The 6,178-nt window shown below is 37.2% G+C and overlaps 1 non-coding gene across 1 annotated transcript; it reads right to left on the bottom strand.

Moving 5' to 3' along the window:
* Positions 1 to 795: 795 nt before the first annotated feature.
* Positions 796 to 900, bottom strand: LOC118591726. The gene has a single exon (XR_004946014.1). It is a non-coding gene; the product is annotated as a U6 spliceosomal RNA (small nuclear RNA).
* Positions 901 to 6,178: the final 5,278 nt, after the last annotated feature.

Here is a 6,178-nt window from a genome sequence, read left to right as displayed (position 1 = left end):
TCTCCAATACTGCAGTTTATTTCCCAGAGAGTCTAGCAGTTACTGTTGACTATTATCTATTGTTTTCTGATGCTCTATATTTTTTATTTAATCTATAAACACACACACACACACACACACACACACACACACACACACACATATATATATATATTATACCCTATAATGTTTCAATATATGTTCTCAGTCTACAAAGTAATCATAACTATCTTGTAGATTAATTTCTAAATGGTCTTATTAAATTAAAAACATGGAGCCAAATATAGGGGTGAAATACTTAGAGAGGTCAGGGAAATAGGGAAAGCCACTAGGCATCCTTACATAACCAACTCAGTAGCTTCCAAATGCGAGCTACTTCCTTTCTACGCATGTATATATGCCTTGTTCTTCTGCCATCTGAATCGCTCTCTGTCCAGCTACATCATTTCCTCTTCCTACAAAGCTCTGTCACTTTCTGTCTGTACAGACCTCCAGACCTCCATGGTTAGCTAATGTTAGAATTAAGGCATGTGCCACTGTTAGTTATTTGGCTGCACTCTTACCCTGCAAGGAAATGTCAGGAAACATGACAAATCCACTAACAAGAGTTTTCTTAAGATGGGATAGAAAGAGAGAAACGTGAACAGGCCTGTGACAAACACAGGTGGTCAAGAGAGAAAGTGGAGCCAGGAAATACGGTGCTGGCTTATAAAGGCTGGGCTGTGCCTGCATACTCCGACCCATGTGGCTACTCCACACATGCGCATAGATTGCATGGTTGCACTCTGTGCTTCACGCAACCTCACAAAGCCATGGGGTCCTATGGAATGCTTCATAAATTTGCATGTCATCCTTACTCAGGGGCCATGCTAATCTTCTCTGTATCATTGAAATTTTAGTGTATGTGCTGCCGTATTGAAAGAGAAGAAGAAAGAAAAGGAGATCAGAAGAGATGCTGCTAGCCACCAGAAGAAGAAGCAAGATGAAAAGTACCAATAAGCCACAGGCCACATGGCAAAGTATAGATTTATAGAAATTAGTTAATTTAAGATATAAGAGCTAGCTAGCAAAAAGCCTGCCATGGCCATAGTTTAAAAATAATATAGGCCTATGTGTTTTTATTTGAGTCTGAGCAGTTGCAGACCAGGCAGGATGCAGGAAACTTTCAGTTACACTATCCCATTTATATGTTTTATTAAAGTATTGGTGATATGAATTTCACTGAAAATTTTAAAAAAAATCTATATAATACAATAAACCATTATTTTATTTGACTTGTGAATAAAACCATATAATGACATAACAGAGTCTTTTTTATTTAATTGTATTTTATTATTTAAAATAGTTTTAACTTTAAATATATTTTAAACATATTCTTTCCCTCCCTGAGTCCTCCCAGATCCTCTCCCCCTATCTACCCATCCACTTTAGTCAGTGCTTCAGTTGTTGTGAAGAGAAACCATGACTACAATGACTCTTTATAAATTGAAACCATTCATTGCAGCTAGCTTACACTTTCAGAAGTCTAGTCCATTCTCATCATGGCAGAAGCAATGCATCACGCTGGCAGATGCAGTACTGGAGACAGACCTGAAAGTTCTACATGTCGATATACAGACAGTAGAAGAGATTAACTCACAGGCATGACTTGAGCATGTATGACCTAAAAGCCTACCCACATAGTGAAACATCTCCTCCAACAAGGCAACACCTATTCTAATAAGGACATACCTCTTAATAATGCCGGTCTCTGCAGGCCAAGCATTCAAACACAGGAAGCTATGTGGGCCATACTGATTCACCACTCAACTTTAAATTCTTTCTCAAAAAACAAACAAAAACATAATACAACAAGAAAACAACACCCAAAAAGAAATATATAACCAGCCAACCAACCAAACAACCAACCACCCAAACAAACAAACAAACAAACAAACAAACAAAACCTCCAAAACTATGACCAAATAAAAGCATAGGAAAATGCTGGCAAGTCCATTATATGTTAGGTAACTACTCCTGAAAATGATGCATGGCCTGCAGCAGTTGATATACCTAGTATCACTTCATTGGGTAAAAAAACTGACTTTCCCGCTCTTAGCAAGTATCAGTGACAGTTCAGTTGTTAACATTTATCCTAGTGGCTAGGTTTTCATTCATTCATTCATTTATTCATTCAGTCATTTATATTTTTTTAAAAAAATAACAAAACAACATATAATAAAACAAAGCTATAACAACAACAACAATGAACAAGATGGATCAAAAGAAGGGTAAGAGCCCAAGAGAGGCATAAAAGTCAGAAACCTACTTGTTCATAAACTTATGAATCCCATAAAAACACTAAACTGGAAGTCATAATGTAAATTTATCATACATAATCTTTAGTTGACTTGTTTTTAGTTTTTGGCATATCTGTTACAAAATGCACCACTCACCAAGAAACATTCAGAAAACAGAAATTGATGAGTCAATAAGTTTCTCACTCATTTATGTTTCCAGACACTAAGAGAAGCTAGTAACAGACACAATGGCATGGCCAAATCACAGATATTTCATGAGTGATTTTAATCTAATAAGGATCATGGGAAATTATCCCAGAAGGAGAATTAGAGGAGAACTGCTAGAAAATCATTCTTTGATAACAATTATTATTTGACAACAATAACCATGAGCACATAGGGAGGCATTGGCCATGTATGTATACCTACTCTAAGAAAACTTTTGTAAGCATATTTCTGAGTTTTGAGAAACCTAAATCCAATTAAACAACTGGATTTTATCAGACACAGTATAACCTGCTGAGTGGTGGTGGCACACGTCTTTAATCCCAGCACTCTGGAGGCCGAGGCAGGCGGAGCTCTGTGAGTTCGAGGCCAGCCTGGGCTACAGTGTGAGTTTCAGGATAGGCTCCAAAGATACACAGAGAAGCCCTGTCTCAAAAAAATAAAATAAATAAAAATAAAAAATAAAATAACTGAAAGCAAAGTTTGCCTAATCAGTTTTATTGTAACCTCATTTGTAGAGTAATTCTGAATTAATAAAAGAGTTTTCCCAAAAATAGAAGTTTCTAGAAGTGAGAAAACAGTAATGATATACAGTATAACTCCAACACATGATAAAAATAGAGAAGTAATTGTCATAGAAATTGGCAGGATTCCTTGTGGGGAATAGCTAAATAATCAGTTTTCCTTTGTAGGCATTCACTACTTACAGCTCATTAAACAACAATATTGTACTGTATTTTAGAAATCCAATGTGGACTATTTCTGTACAGGAGATCTATCAAACTTAAACCATTTTCTTCAAAATAGTTACTTTCATAGGCTCTGCCATCATTTTCTCATTTTGTTTCACCTTTTGTTCCTACTCCATTCTTTTCTCAAAACAAGTTCAAGAGATTTTCATTAACTAAGATCATTATTAAACTCAATTATCAATTAATAGAATTTAATTATCAAGTTTCCATAAAATAACGACTATGTTCATATCAGCATTATTCATAATAGCCAGAACCTGGAAACAACCTAGATGTCCCTCAACTGGAGAATGGATAAAGAAAATGTAGCACATAGACACAATGGAGTACTACTCAGCAGTAAAAAACAATGATATCATGAAACTTGCAGGCAAATGGATGAATCTAGAATATATCATCTTGAGGGAGATAACCCTGACTCAGAAAGACAAACATAGTCTGTACTCACTCATAAGTGGATACTAGATGTGAGGGAATGAATGGCCAGACTGCAACCCACAACTCCAGAGAGTCTAGAGAACAGGAAAAGACCCTAGAAGGGACACATGGATGATCCTGTGAAAGAGAAGTGGATGAGATCTACATGAGTGGACTGGGGGGGTGGCAGATGGCAATGGGTGGGGCATGAGAACATAGGGAAACGGGAGGGTTAAGCTGAAACAGAGACAGAGTGGGAGGGCAGGGGAGGGAGATACCATGATGTATGAGGACATCATGGGAATAGGAAGAGGCAGGGTTCTGGGAAGCTCTCAGGAATCCACAAGGTTGATCCCACCTTGGTCTGCTAGCAGTGGTCCAGAGGGTGCCTGGACCAGTCTACTTTGGTGACCAGCCTAGCAAATAACCTAACTGTCATCATAGAGCCTTTGTCCAGTGACAGATGGAAGCAGATACAGAGATCCACGGCCAGGCACCAGGCTAAGCTCCAGGAATCTAGTTGATGAGAGAGAGGAGAGATACTGTAGGTGAGGGACATTGAGATCATGATGGGAGGACATGCAGAGATGACCGGCCACACTAGTGGAAGCCCATGAACTATGGACTGGTGGCTGTGAAATCCCCATGGGACCGGACTAGGCCCTCTGGATATGGAAGATGGTTGTTTGGCTCAAACAGTTTGGGAGACACCCAGGCAAGGGGATTGGGATCTGTCCCTGGTCTATGGACAGGCCTCTGGAATCTGGTGCCTGTGGTGTGACACATTGCACAGCCTTGGTGCAGTGGGAAGGGGCTTGGACCTGCCTAGGCTCAGTGTGCTGGGCTCTGCTGACTCCCCATGGGAGACCTTGATATGGGAGATGTGGGTTGCTTGGGAAGGAGAGCTGGGGTGGGAGGAGGGAGGAGGGGTGGGCTGTGGATTGCATGTGGAGGGAGTAGAAAACGTCTTAATAAAGAAAAATAAAAAAAACAAAAACAAAAAACTAATACATTATTAATTTGAATAAAATAATGCTTTAAATTTTTGTTTTCTAATTTTTAGACTTTATTTATTGAAAACTGTCATTTTTAATTTTGAAAAAATATAAATTGGCATTGTGAAATCTATAATTTTTTTTTCAAATTTAAAATAAAACACTGTATTCTAGGACTCTTGCTTCTGGAGAGATATACAGATAGAAATGAAATGTTGTAGTAAAACTTACATATGTTTGCTAGAGAAATATCTGTAATCAATCCAAGTGCTCATCAATAAATGAGTAGATATTGACAATAAGATCCAGAGAGGATGATTCCTTCTAGACATAAAAAGAAAGAAACACTAACATTTGATAATCATTCCTCAGCTATGATGATTCATAAGTTCATTGTAATGGAACCATTTTCTGCTTCTGATACTTTCAAATTGCAAACAATTTGTCTATATATAACCCTCTCATGAATCAAAAGAAAGCCAATCTACATGTGTATTTGCATGCATATGTGAATACATGTATACATATGTTGAAATACTTGAGACATTATGAGAGAGGTTTTTCATATATATATCCCACGTCTGTGTGTTCTTGTATACACACTGATGTGTGATATTGCTCTGTATGCCGTGAATATGTTTGTCTGATTGGTTGGTAAATAAAATGCTGATTGGCCATTAGCCAGGTAGGAACTATAGGCATGATAAACAGACAAGGAGAATTCTGGGAAGGCAAAACCAAACTGAGGAAGAGATGTCAGCATGCCATACAGGGAGCATCAAACACATGGCAACATATAGATTAACAGAAATGGGCTGACTTTAAGTCTAAGAACTAGTCAGTAGTTAGCCTGAGCTAATGGCCAAGCAGTTATAATTAATATAAACTTCTGAGTGATTACTTTATAAACAGCTGTGGACTGTGGGCCCAGGCAGGACCAGAGGAAAATTTCCAGCCACAACACACATTTTATGTAAGTTAAATTTTGTAGAAGTAGGCTCTTGTAGTATTTGTGATATATTTATTATAAAAATGTACTATTTGTCAGCAAATCAGAATTGAGTCAATGAACTTTATGTACCTGAAAATCACACCCGATTTCCATCCATAAACTTGTCAATGGTTGTTACACTTTTTCTGATGAAAGTATTAGGATTAATTTGCTTTTAATAAAGTGACTAATAATAATGAAAAATGCTGATAATTAAGAGTGTGTGTTAATGTGTAAGTTTAATACAGTCCACCTTTGCAAGGTGTTTTGCAATGTTAAAAAGAAATGCCAGTAGGAAAATTTCATCTTTAATTTATATCTAATTTGGAATTCAGGGTTTCAGTTTAAAATAGTATTACTAAATTGCTGAAGTAAATTTAATGAAAGTGAAAGTTTTAAAATATATTTCTGTTTATAGATGAATTAAGAAGAATTATTAGGGTGCGGTAGAGATAGTTCATTGGTTAAGAACACTTATTGCTTTTCAGAGTTCCTGAATTTGGTTATCAACTGCATCAGATGGCTAACAACCACTTCTAA

The sequence above is a fragment of the Onychomys torridus genome, chromosome 9 (genome assembly GCF_903995425.1).
Source record: "Onychomys torridus chromosome 9, mOncTor1.1, whole genome shotgun sequence".
NCBI lineage: Eukaryota > Metazoa > Chordata > Mammalia > Rodentia > Cricetidae > Onychomys > Onychomys torridus.
Note: the sequence above shows the minus strand (reverse complement) of the source record. Positions and strands in the feature narration are given on the sequence as shown.